The sequence below is a fragment of the Dermacentor albipictus genome, chromosome 8 (genome assembly GCF_038994185.2).
Source record: "Dermacentor albipictus isolate Rhodes 1998 colony chromosome 8, USDA_Dalb.pri_finalv2, whole genome shotgun sequence".
NCBI classification, from domain to species: Eukaryota; Metazoa; Arthropoda; class Arachnida; order Ixodida; family Ixodidae; genus Dermacentor; species Dermacentor albipictus.
Genome location: NC_091828.1, coordinates 17,929,250 through 17,943,841, shown reverse-complemented (window position 1 = coordinate 17,943,841; position 14,592 = coordinate 17,929,250).

The window sequence follows — 14,592 nt, the reverse complement described above, 5'->3', positions numbered from 1 at the left end:
ACAAAGCTGGCAGTATGAGGAGTGCCGCCAACGGCGATGCAAGCGTCGCACCTCCTTCGGGCTCGAAATGAGACCGAGTGAAAATGGTCAGCATGTGCAGCTCGAAGTACACTGCGCGTATATAACGCTCAGTCAACCGTACGCCCCAATGTGTGTCATGAGCATAACTTTTCATCAGAAACGCTAGTGCTTGTGAGCACATCAATCATGGCAGGAGTGAGTGGTACGACGCGACCATGGCTCTGCTGCCGAATCGATTGTGAAAAAAATGTGGATGCGTCCACTTGATTTGCTTGTTTTATTGCGATGTCAATTGTACCGATACTCCAGGCGCATTTCTGCTTCGCCATTGCCGTTAAGTTCCGTATAAAATCCAAGGGCGCTAAAATCGTCGCCGCGCGCCGTACACGGTAAAATAATTTACACCCTTAAAAGAGAAAAACGGTGTAAATGTGTCTATAACTCACATCCTTAGGGTGCCACTTATATACCTCACACTCTTCGGGTGTGAGTTATATGACTGGCACCTTAATGGTGTAAATGTGTAAAATGGTGTAGATTATTTTACAGTGTAAGGTGTATGTGCGAATGAGACCTTCCTAGAGTGAGCAGGCGATCGCGGTTCGATCTCGCGCACGCAAGGGAGAGAAGCGTGGAGAAAGCGAGCTGCCTTCCGCCGCAGGCATGGCTCTGGGGGGAGGAGAGGGACGGGGGGGGGGGAGGCGGGAGGCGTTCTGATGCGCGCGGCCCGCGCGCACCCACCCCGGGCCACTTTATCTTGACAGCTCTCCGCCTCACCCGAAGCTCAGTAGAGGTCAGTCAGCTACACTTAGAATGCTGCAGACGGCATCATTCCCGTCGCGGGAATTCCTCAGTAGGCTGTACTCGGATGTGGACCCTAGTTGTTCCGACTGCAGTGAAACCTTTTGCTCAATGGCTCACATGCTCTGGCGATGTCCCGCGTTGCCTAACGACTTCCTCTCCAGCGAAGCCGAATGGGAGGAGGCCATCAGAAGCACGGCACTCCGAAAGCAAGCCCAGGCTATCCAGAGGGCCCAGGAAAGAGCGGAGCGTCACGGCGTTCTGTCCTTTACGTGGGCGCGGCCGGCGGCTACAAAGGCCTCCCGTTAGGAGGTCCTGACAGTAGCTCCTCAGGATTAAATAAAGTTCGTTGTCTGTCTGTCTGTCTCTGCGACGGGGACAGAGTCCGGCGCGCGCTGTGTTTTCGCACCTTAGTTCGCGTTGAAGCGACGCGCCGCGCAACGGTCAATTCGCTCGCTACTGCTGCCGTGCTACCTCACTCGAGCGCTTCGACAGTGAGTTTCCGCGGTTACCGAGCGAGATGCCTTCATGTTTGCTCGTGCGCGCGTGACACCACGCTTGTTAATTCAGTTAGGAAGCCTTCGTTTCTAAGCTTCTACGGCCGAGAAAACTACTATCCGTACTTCGTATAGCTGTCCACTAATTTGCTATCGCAATGTGCGACTTTTTGAAGCGAAAAGCTTCACTACGCTAGTCAACACCGCGCTGCGCGCGAGCCGGCGTACGTCGGAATTGGCTCCGTAAGCGTGTTCGGAGTCGGCTGCAGCTGGCCACTGCCGCGCGCAATGCATCATCGTTTGACGTTTGTTGCAAACGCGTGTTTATCGTGGAGGCCGATTATATAACCACTTGCCAGAGAATAGGCGTGCGCATTCAACATGGAAGTAAAAAAGTAAAAGAGAGTGATACTACCGATACAGATAGCTGTATTTATGGCTGTAGAGAAATCGCAAGATAATGTGCCCAACAATGACGAATAAAGAAGTTTAATAATCCTACATACGTTTTGGCATATATTATTACGATATCATCGAGTGATGCTCAAGAGACGAGCCGCCGCCAGAACGAAGAAGTGGGTCGGTGCGCTTGGCGCGAGTGAGTGTCGGCCTGGCTGCCTGGCTCCAATATATATAGCCTGTAAATAGAATCTTCTGCCTGTGTCTTTCCACACGCAACATTCTGGTCGAGGTCAGCGATCTCCGTCCTCACTACGGAGCTCCGAAACAGTCGGCACACCGAGCTTGTCACCATGCCTCCCGGTGACGCGTCCGCCTCTGCAACGGCTTCGGCTTGTCCCACTGCTCCAATCGTGACGGTTGCCCCACACCGCGACCCAGGGGTGTTCTCTGACCTGGAGGGACAGGATGTTGACGAGTGGATCAAGCTCTATGAACACGCCAGTGCTAGTAACAGGTGGGACCCAAGATTATGCTCGCCAATGTCATCGTTTATCTCGGCGGCACCCCACGTGTGTGGCACCAAACGCATGACGACGAGATAACGAGTTGGGACAGTTTCAAAGAGAAGCTACGGGAACTGTTCGGCGACCCCATAGGGCGCAAGGCTGCCGCGACAAAGGCTCTTGCGTCTCATGTTCAGTCATCTACGGAGCCGTACGTTACCTACATAATCGACGTCATGGCTCTATGCCGCAAAGCTGACGATGCTATGCCCGAAGCGCATAAAGTGTCACATGTTCTAAAAGGCATCGCCGACGACGCTTTCAATTTGCTTGTTTTCGGCGACGTCTCGACTTTCGACGCCATCATAAAAGAATGCCGCCGCCTTGGACAAGCTAACAGCCGCCGTATCACACACCACATCACGCGGCTACCCAACACTGCTGCTACATCGACATTTGAGGGTCGACTACGTCAGACCAACACCTGTGACGACGTCACCCGTATTGTTCACCGAGACTCGAGGCCGTCTGTTCGCCAGCTTTCTCCACGACGCCTCCCGATACACCAGCAACCACCACTGCGATGATTCACTGCGATGAACATGGGTCTGAAATCCTTGTGTTCCACGTCTCAACCCAGCGTTCCCCAGTTCTCTAGCGGCCTCCTCGTCCTCGGCAGTCCTTTTTCCCCACATCTCGCCGCAACCCGCTCGATTGGCGTACCCCTGATGACAGGCCAATCTGCTGCCACTGCTGTCGCATCGGTCACGTCGCTCGTCACTGCCGCAACCGATGGCCGCCACCTCCCCGAACATACGCCGCCGCTTATTCCCGCACTTTTTGACCTTCCCTTCCCCATACCACCCGCCATGAACCCACTGCCGCTGATGCTCCTGCTCCGAACCTTAGCTACAGCTGCTCATCCTCACCTCGACGCCATCAGTCTTCTTCACCCCAAACCCATTGCTTCTCTTCGCCGCCCATCGCCTCCCGGATCCAGTCGGAAACCTAGGCGCTGCAGCTTCTGGAGGTGAAGCTGCGTTGTCGACCCTGCCCTCAAATCCCCTGCTCACGTTACCCACGAACCGAAACCTTCTTGACGTTGACGGCTATCCTGTCACGGCACTTATCGATACAGGAGCACATCTTTCTATTATGAGTACTGCCTTCCAACGACGACTGTACAAGCTCCTTACCCCGGCGTCGGCACGCGTCGTCCGCGTTGCGGATGGCGGTACTGTGCCTATCATCGGCACGTGTACGGCACGTGTCAGCATCGCCGGCCGCCACACTCCTGTCCTCTTCACCGCAATCGCTCATTGCCCCCACGACCTCATTCTCGGCCTCGATTTTCTCTCCGCACATTCTGCTCTTATTGACTGCTCTTCCAGTACCCTTCGCCTTGAGTTGCCGATGCTTGCAGAACCTTCTGACTCACCCCACTGCCGCTGACGTCCCACCGGCTTTCTTCGCCTGCTGCTAAAGTCAATAGCCTACATTGCTACAATAGCCTACAATAGCCTACACCACCAGTTCCTGATGGCGAGTACCTCGTCACTCCTCTGCCCGACATTCCAATAAGGTATGACGTGTTACAGTGCCTCACAGTATACTTAATATTACTGATAACCGCACTCGCGTGCCTGTCTGTAGCTTTGGATTGGCAAAGCAAATTCTACCGCAAGGTATTTGCCTTGCCACCGCTGATTGTCTCGGCGACCAATATGTGGCAGCGTTATCGACCGATGGTTCTCGCGAGCTTAGCATGTCCCTCGCGCCAGACTCGGGTGCCGATCCCAACATAAAGAAAATGGTTGCGACGGACCCGTCCTTTGCGCAGGCTGAAGAGCTTTGCCAAGTATTATAGTCCTACCGAGATATTTTCGACTTCGACGATCGCCCTTCATGCCACACGCTCGCGGTCAAGCATCGGATTCCTACTGGTGATGCTACGCTTATTCACCGATGACCGTATCGAGTTTTTACGTCGGAACGTCGAGTCGCTTCGTCACCTGTGGTATTGGTTAAGAAGAAGGACGACATGTGGGGCTTCTCTGTAGACTACCGTCATCTGAACAACATTACCAAGAAGGACGTCTACCCGCTCCCACGTTTAGACGACGCCCTTGACTGCCTGCACGGTTCCAGCTATTTCTCGTCTGTTGATCTTCGTTCGGGATACTGGCAGATTGCTGTTGACGATATGGACAGAGAAAAAACCGCGTTCATTACACCTGATGGCCTATACCAATTTAAAGTAATGCCGTTTGGAATATGCAACGCTCCTGCCACCTTTGAGCGTATGATGGACTCTTTGCTCCAAGGTTTCAAATGGTCCACATGCATCTGCTACCTCGACGACGTCATCTTCTTCTCACCAAGGTTCGACACTCACCTTGAACGTCTCACAACTATACTTGATGTATTTCGAAAGGCGAAGCTGCAACTTAACTCGTCCAAATTTCCTTTTGGGCACTTACAAATTACTCTTCTGGGCCATCTCGTTGACGCTTCCGCAATACAGCCTGATGCCGACAAAACTCGCGCTGTCAGAGAGTTTCCGGTTCCGAAGACAGCCGCAGACGTTCGAAGTTTTGTAGGGCTATGCTCGTTCTTTCGTCGTTTTGTTCCAGATTTTGCGGCAATTGCTAAACCCCTCGCTAATCTTTTGAAGAAAGGCGTACAATTCTCGTGGGGCACTGAAGAAGCCGCCGCCTTCTCTCGTCTCGTCACTCTTCTCTCCTCACCACCCATTCTCGCCCACTTCGACCCTGATGCCCCTACAGAATAGCGTACAGATAGATGCCAGCGGTCATGGCGTAGGTGCCGTCTTAGCCCACCGTCAGCGTGGCCAGGATCGCGTTATTGCTTGTGCGAGCCGCCTCCTCGCACCATTAGTGTGCATCTATTTCATTATGGAACGAGAATGCCTTGCTGTTGTCTGGGCGGTTGCGAAGTTCCGTCCTTACCTTTACGGTCGCCCTTTTTCCGTAGTCACTGACCATCATGCTCTCTGCTGGCTCTCATCGCTAAAGGATCCTTCAAGCCGGCTCGGTCGATGGACTTTGAGGCTAGAAGAATTTTCATATTCCGTGGTGTACAAGTCTGGCCGCCTGCACCAAGACGCTGACAGCTTGTTGCGTTACCCTGTTGACGACTCTGACTCCTCCAATATTGCCAGTGCTCCTTCCCTATTCTCTGTATCACAGCTGGTTCATTTCGCCGACGAGCAACGCCGTGACGCCTACATCAGAGCACTCATTGACCGTTTTGAACACTCTCCGGCCGATGCTACTCTACGCCTCTTCGTCCTCCGCGAAGGTACTTCCTGACGGCTTTGAGTTCATACTTGTTATACCTAAACACCTCCGCTCCACCGATCTCAAAGAGCTCCACGACGCACCTACGGCAGGATATCTCGGCGTATCTCGAACCTATGACCGTGTACGTCACCGTTTCTTCTGGCCGCGCCTTGCCCGTTCCGTACATCGTTACGTCGCCGCTTGTGAACTTTGCCAACGACGCAAGAAGCCTTCCCAGCCCCCCGCTCGTTACCTGCAGCCGCTCGACATCCCTGCCGAGCCCTTTCTTCGTGTCAGCTTAGACCTTTTCGGCCCGTTTCCGGAATCTACACAAGGAAACAAGTGGGTTGCAGTCGCGGCGGACTACGCGACCCACTACGCCGTAACCTGTGCTCTTCCGACCAGTTGCGCAACTGATGTTACGGACGTCCTCCTACATGATATCATTTTGATGCATGGTGCTCCGCGTCAATTGCTAACAGACCATGGCCGTACGTTTTTGAACAAAGTCATCGACGACATCATGCGTGACTGGTCAATATGGGATAAATTTACCACCTCCTACCACCCCCAAACAAACGGCCTCACTGAGCGCTTGAACCGCACCCTTACAGACATGCTATCCAAATACGTTTGCGACGACCACCGTGACTGGGACCTGGCTCTACCTTACATTACCTTTGCATACAACTCTTCCTGTCTCGAAACTGTTGGCATTTCCGCGTTTTACCTCTTGTATGGCCGCGAACGAACGCTACCACTGGACACTGTGCTTCCGTCTGCCAGAGCTTCAACTAGCGATTATGCCCGTGATGCAATCGCCCATGCTGACCATGCTCGCCAACTTGCGCGCGCTCGTCTACAAGTGTATCAAGACAAGCAGAAGCAACGCTACGACCTCCGTCATCGTGATGTCCATTTTGTGCCCGGCAACCTTGTGTTGGTTTGGTCACCATCGCGTATAGTTGGCCTTTGTGCAAATCTGCTTTCTTGTTACACAGGCCCATATCGCGTGCTCCGCAAAGTGACCGATTTCACCCATGAAATCGTTCTAGCCACGACCACTACATCCTCCGCTGTGGCAACCAGTGACGTGTCCACATCGCCCGACTCAACCCCTACAACTCTCCACGCGCCTTGGATATTTAGCAGCACCGTGATGGTGCTTTTGCCGCCGGGGGGCTAGTATTACGAAATCATCGAGCGATGCTCAAGAAACGAGCCGCCGCGAGAATGACGAAGTTGGTCGGTGCGCTAGGCGCGAGCGAGTGTCGGCCTGGCTGCCTGGCTCCAGTGTAAATAGCCTGTAAATAGCCTCTTCTGTCTGTGTCTTTCCACACGCAACAATATCATTGATAAGCAATTTTCATAAATACGCAAGGCGCACGTATAGCATAACCATAAGCTAATCAAAGCATATCCATAAGTGAAACCGTAAGCATAACTATACGCTAAATCATAAAGCATAACCATAAGCTAAACCGTAAGCATATCCATAACTTAAACCATAAGCATATCCATAAGTTAAGCCGTAGGCATATCCATAGGCTAAATCATTATGCATAACCATTAGCTAAACATAAAGGCTAAACCATAGGCTAAATCATAAAGCATAACCATGAGCTTAACCATAAGCATCACCGAACCTTTTCGTTTCGAGATATCCAGGCTTAACGTTAGCTAAGCCCCAGCCAGTTTTCTTATAGCGAAACGTACTGCGTCCAAGCTTCTTTGCACGAGTCGCACGTGCGCATCGAAACTACGGCAGTGGTCGGCGCGGACGGTGGCGCGATTGCGCCTCGAATATTTGCATAATTGCTATCACAAAAAAAAACAACGTAGGGACATATTGTTACGGTATTTACACAGTTGTAGCTGGAAAGCAGTCGTGAAGCTATACTGCACAGAAGCACAGGTTGAAGGGAGCTCGAACATTTGGTTACGCCAACATGTTTGCTGTCTTTATTGCTTCTTGAGGAGAAGGAGCGTCGTGCTGGTCTTGAGTAGCTGTGACAGTAGCCCCGGCAGGTAAAGCACCATCTCTGTGCTTTATATGGTTGAGACAGCTTGTTGCCATAATAATGTTTTAGGAGAGAAACATCCAAGATTTTATATAGTGGTGTGACACTCGAAGGCTCGTGTGCCAGTGGAGATATGCCATATGTGACGCATGTCACTTGACGTAATGCCCCAACCACTGGCACGCGCCGAAAGCTTCGGCGCGCGCTGGCAAGCGAACGCGTCGCTTCGCTTCGGCTGGAGGGAAAGGGCGCGCAACCACTGGAGACGCGCGCCGAAGCTCGTTCCTCGGCTGCGGCGCACTGTTGCTGGACTATTCTGTCTTCATCCGTCAAAGTTCGGTCTAAAACAGCGTGCTGTAAACTAAGCTTGAAACAATAAGTTAGTGATCTGTATGTGCTTTTTAGATATAAAAAACACGTTTGAATAATGAATATACACCTGCCGCAAGTTTGTTTTTATTTTTGAAGTAACAATAGTGTACAAAATATCGACATCAGCGCACGCGCGTCGTCTGTCTGCAAGATCGCTTTACAAACACCTGCACGACGATGCCATATATCAAAAACTGTTGTACCATTTCATTTTTTGGTAGCTTGTTGCACAGCCAACTATGTGGGAATTAGGCGCGCAATGCATAACTGAAAAAAATTTGTGTTGGAAATATTGCCACGTAGTAGTGACGGTAAATAAATAGTGCCGGCTCAATCGCAACGATAGCGGCGAGCAATGTCGGCAATCGTAGAAAATCTCATCTGCGGGTCAAGCGCGTCGGTTTGCATACGTCAGTCGTCGAAAGTTACAGCCTATTCACTGGTACCCGCGCGCCTTCCAGAAACTATAACACAATTCGTGTCGCGTATGCAATCAGATTAACAATGTTCGTCGACAACAGACAGAACCATCGATAGCATTCGCGAAACTTGCGATACGTTCAGGCGCATCCTGCACCGAGCGATATAACGTTTAACATTTTTTAGCCGGTGAAATACGGTAACCGGATACAGATAAAGCATCCGTGCCAATATAATTATGCTTGTTGGTGCATGAGAGAAACGTGAAAAAGTGGGTTCTGAGAAAATCAGCAAAGCGGAATTGAAACACCTGTAGCACTCACAAAAAAAAGAAAAACTAGAATAGCTAAAATGTATGTAATTCGTATCTTGTCTCACCCCAATTCTTGATTCTGCCAAATCTAGCCCATGGAGCACCTCCATTATTCTAGGTTGTTTTGATGCATCAACACCGCATCCGGAGGCCTTCACGTTGAGTGTATTGCTACAAAACATTTTCACAGTGCAAGGGCCATGTTATATTGTAACTGGTTTCCACATATCAAGTTTGCCTTTCTTTACATTAATGAAATGACATACCGTTAGATAATACAAGCTTGAGAATTAGAGGGTTTTAATAGGAGTCTTTCGTTGCCCTTTGCCAAGTCTTACTATTGAAGCACTTATTCGAATGTATGGGAGCAGCTCATTTGCATAGTATCAGAAATATATAAACAAGTTATTTACACAATTTACACACTTCGTCACCACAAAAAGAAAAATTGCAGTTTATTGTTTTCAGCCTGCCATGATGTTTTGACTGAGAAAGATATATTCAATTTGTTCCGCAAGGCACGCAATAATTGCTGTGGCATATTATTTTATTGCACAACACTACATACAGTAGCCAGCCATTATTAAAACTCAGAAGAAATTAATAGCACAATGCATATGATCAGGCAGATAGCATATTATTGCACTTTCTTAATTCATGCCAGAACGACGACCACAGGCGTCCTTCTCCAACAAGGTCAGCATCCATCGTGCCTCCTTACCATCGGGCTTCACACCCTCAGCATGTTCAACCTCAGCTTTGTGGTGTTTAAAACAACCTCAAGTGCGTCTTACGGTTACAGGGATAAGAAAGAAGACCGTCCTGCCTACCTTGGCCTTGAAGCAAGCAGCTCTGGATTGTTTGCACACTTTCTACTTTGATCAAGTCCACATATATACGGATGGTTCTTCTACTGAGACCAGCTCCACCAGCGCAGTGGTTATACCATCACGATCACTAAGCATCCAATACAAGATTTCTTACTTGACAACATCGACCGGTTCGGAGCTTGTTGCCCTCCGAGGTGCCGTTGATTATATTAATAACCAACCAGCTAATCGGTGGGCAATATTCTGCGATTCAAAGGCGGCCTTACAATGTTTTCTGTCATCTCTTCGTCGCGGGTCATGTGAACAACTCGTGTCGAAGATACGAGAAATGCACCATCACATGATCATGAAAGGACACGACGTCGTGTTTCAATGGCTGCCTGGTCATTGCGGTATCTCCGGCAATGACCTCGCTGACGAAGCTGCTAGGAAAGCCCACGAAGGAGCAACCCTTATTTCTATACCTTTATCGTGGACCGACGCAGCCCAACACTTAGGCAAGCTAGCGCACTCTTTTGACATTGGAAAAGTGGCACACACCTGAATTCACTCAACATCGATTGCATTCCCTCGATCCCTCTATGCTACTGCGGCTGTTACCAGGTCTTCCGCAAAATGAGGAAACAGTGCTGTGCCGCTTACGTTTTGGCGTCGCATTCACCAATGCATATGCATTTTTCATTGGAATGGCTGATAGCACCGAGTGCAATGCCTGCGGTGTCGAGGTAACCATAGAACACCTACTGTGCTACTGCCCTTCTTTTGAAGATGAAAGGCAAGACCTCTGCACAGCTCTCAATCAGCTAGATGGAAAGCCGTTCACCTTGAACTAGATCTTGGGACCATGCCCTCGCATGTCGCAGCTACAAAAGGCCACAAAAGCGCTGCTGCGATATTTGCAAGATATCGGATTGAGTCAGCGTCTGTGATCCAAACTGAGTGACCGACTGATATCCCCAGTGGACTTTATCTTCTTTTAATCTTTCCGTCCTCCTTTCCCTTTCCCCAGTGTAGGGTAGCCAACCGGGCTCAGTCCTGGTTAATCTCCCTACCTTTCATTTATCATTTTCTCTCTATCTTCTTAATTCATGCCCTTTTTAATTGCACATAAGCTACTGCACTGAAATAGTATACTAGTACATACTTAAACAGCACAATTTTATACTACGATAATAATCAATCATTCAAATTTTTATTGTAGTGCCCAGGAACAGCTAGAAAGCCTTTGTACAGGTGCACTTAACGAGCACTATGTGAGACAAAATGTACAGAAAACATGAATGTAGTAGACAAAAAAATGGAAGATAGAGAAACAAGTAGGAAAAAAAAGGAAACGTGGAAAAGTAAAAGGGAGTTAATCCTACATGATTATCTACAGATACACAAAACACAGGAAATGAACTCTGAAGTATGTTTTGGAGTCGAGTCTTATTAGCACAATCTTGTAACAAGCCCAGGCAACGAATGTGGAATGCTACCTGGTATACTATTGCGGCACAAACAAATGCATATGATCAAGAAGCTTTAAGGAATGTATAGTGTCATGGACCACCTTATACAGGAACAAAAGGTGTGATTTATTAAGACTTGAATCTAGAGGTGCTAGTTGAAGTATATTTGAGAAGGCTCAACTGTGGTCGCCAGAATGGCAAAAGTGGTGCTTTAAGATAGATATCAATTTATTCTGGATGCGTTCAATGAGGTCAGAATTAGATTTGCTCATTGCACCCCCCTCCTACAGAAGCATACTCTAGTAGTTGGAGGCACACAGCAGAATTTCAGAAACACAACAGGCGAGTGGAAATCATGCAATTCCAGGAGCGTGAAGGGCATCTTGTGTAATTATCTATGTGAAGAGAAGCTTAGCATTTTGTCGAAGTACACACCAAGATCTTTCATTTCATCGACCCTAAGAATTGTGGAGCATCACGTAGGGTGTACCAAAATTTCACATGGTGCGTTTTGTGCATATAACTTAATGCCATAGTGTTGGAAGCATTTAAGAGTACTTATTGCTTCTGCACCAGTTTGAGAGTGAAAAAATGTCTTTTTGGAAGTCGATGCAGTGGTGAACACTGTTGGCAGTCTGAAATGTCGGTACACAAAGTCATGCTGTTCATTTATTAAAATGCTCTTAGCACTAACAGAAAGCGAGGAATCCCAAATAGATTCAAACACCTGATGCACTGAAGAGGATAGATATAGGTCGGCAGTTAGTAACTGCACATCTAGCACCCGATTTTTGCATGGGCAATGTTCATGCTACTTTCCAGTGCTAGAAAAGGTACTAGACTTTAGGGAACTATTGAAGATGGTTGTGAGAACGAGGAACAAGTATGCTTCCATACGTCTTAACCCTTTCAGACACCACTTTATCCCGTTGATTGAAAAGTTGCTTTCACCACATCTCTTGCCTCCTCAGAATCGTAGAAAGTGTACAGCTGCAGCAAATGTTAAGAATTTTCAATTGTTTAGCGAGTTTTGTCAAGTTTACAGAATTTCGACTCCATGCGAAAACTCACAACAGGAACACAAAATATGAAAACATGTTCCATTTCGTGTTTTGAAAAGCTTGAAAAGCACTTATCCAGCCACTTGACAATTATGCCTGGTGCACGACATTGTAAAAAACAATGAAAGAAGTGAACCCGCTACATACAACATACTGACACAGAGTAACAACACCCAGCCGTCTACCTTCCCACTCATTTTGTTAAAACATTCTGCACATTATTCAAAATTGCAGTACAGTTCCAATAATAAGTGTTTCAAATGTATGAAACACATTTTAAATACCATTACTTTCATCCGTGCTTTTGCTATTGATGTACGCTCCTGCTGTGCCCAATTGTGTAGACGGTGTCTCAAAGGGTTAAGCTCTGTGGAGAAAATACCATCAACACAACAAGAAAGGGAAAGTTTAAGGCACTTCATATACTTGTAAACGAGGTTTTCATTGACTGTTAGCATACACTGCGCCAGACTGAAAAGGAAGGTTACTTGAAGCATATTTCACACCATATGGCAAACAGAAATGTTCTGCAAAGGCATCAGCAGTGTTCGAGACAACACCACTATTTTCATGAAGAAGACATACATCTTTCGCACTCCTTTTAGAAGAGAGCCCACAAAGCTCCAGAAATATTTTGAATTATGTGTCACGCTGGCTTCAACACAATCAATCTGGTCAAAGTGATAATAATAATAATAATAATAATAATAATAATAATAATAATAATAATAATAATAATAATAATAATAATAATAATAATAATAATAATAATCTTAGTGGTAACTTGGCACACTAGACTAAAAAGAAGGCTGATGCCTGTATGTTAGAGCATCTGATAACCAGTCATCTAAAGCAGGAATTCGCAGGATGCAGAAGAGACTTCCTTCCCCTCCATGTGCACACACACTTGCTCAATAACACAGCACGGTACACACGCACACATTTGACAGGTGCACAACACACAGGAGTGCCAATGAAGTCTGGGCCGCTATTTTGTAGCGATGCCTTATGCCTTATTCTATGCTATTCTTATCATCCACCACACACGGCCGCCTGATCCCGTTGATAATGTGGGCAGACCGTCGCTCTGACCAGTGGCCAAGCGCGAAAAGCCTGAAAAGGCATAGAATCGGAAAAGGCATCGCTACAAAATACCGGCCCTGGTTCCAAGGAAGGAGAATCCAAATCGCCAGGGGGGTGGAGAGAAAGCTCTGCATGCCAGATATAATCATGGAGTTGTGGTGTCGGGCCATAGAGGCGTGATGAGGGCTCAGGCTGTGCTGACCACTTGTTCAGACGAACTGAAGAAAGATTAGTGCTGTCCAGAGAGACGTCAAACACCCTGCAGTATAGACTAGTGCAATGTTGCGTTGGTATTGCAGGGTGTGCTACTTGAGGGGTTTGAGGCCATTCTCGAAGGCTGGCATGTGACAACCGAAAAGACGGGAGTAAAGGGTGCCTATTATCCGGCGCTGAACAAGCTTAAGTTTGTTAGCGTCGCGAGTTTGGCGCGGGAACTATACTGATGAGCAGTACTCAAGTCGTGACAGAATGATAGAAGTGTAGAGTGCTCGGAAAACCTTAGGTCATCAGGGAAGGGAGACACAGGACACAAAACCAAGAAAGGGCCGGTGCTTACATACAGTGCTGGTGACATATGCGGAAAAGTTGAGAGAACAGCTAAATGCTACACCCAGAATGGGAAGGGCCCGAACAGTCTTTATAGAAGTGCCTCCAAGGAAGAAGGTAGGACGTGCAGCAGTTTCGTTGTGGCTGATACGCATGGCAGCACTTTTTACGGTGCTACTACAAAGTTTGATATTGTAGGCCCAGTCGTTCACCTTTACGGAATGTATTTATTGTAAGCACATATGCTGTGCATCGGCATATTGTTGTTGTGGAAGCGTTAACTTGTTAATCAAACACATTCTGCGCAGATGCATTAGTACTTTGGTGTTGAGTAGATCTTTGTCCTGACTACAATCTATAGTATCGCAGCAAGAAACATTTTAGTAGAGGCTAAAGGGATTCCAGCAGTTTAAGCATACTGACTGCACAAAACACTGATGACACCTTTTCACCTTCCCCACAATGCACTCACACCATCTACACTTTCCATAAGCAAAAAGTGAGATAAAAAATCAATTACAGTTTCATTGACTCAGTACTTGCTGCTTCTGAAGCGGGCATCGAAGCAATCGTGATATACGCTGCTACCTGAATAGGTCTTGCATGATGCAGGTCCTGGTATGCACTGCACACAGGGCACTTGTTGCAAACAGATGATTACTTTTTGCAGTGCTCAACCATAACGACACACTGACTCAAACATGACTGTGTTGTCACGTATGCTTCAGTGCGTCAGTGTTCTTGATTGCTACACGAGCGATTTATGCCCAACTAGCCCAAAAGACGGACGCACTAGAAAGAAGTTAGTGAATGAGTACAGTGAACTTGTACTGAACTGGATTCACATGCCGAATAGAAGAGCGGAGTGTCAGCTGAAACAGGTGGCACGGCTGATTATGTAAGTACTTCCAATAGTTCGGCGGAAGTTATCTTTACCACTGGAAACAGCGCAGAGCTTGCCCGTTAAAC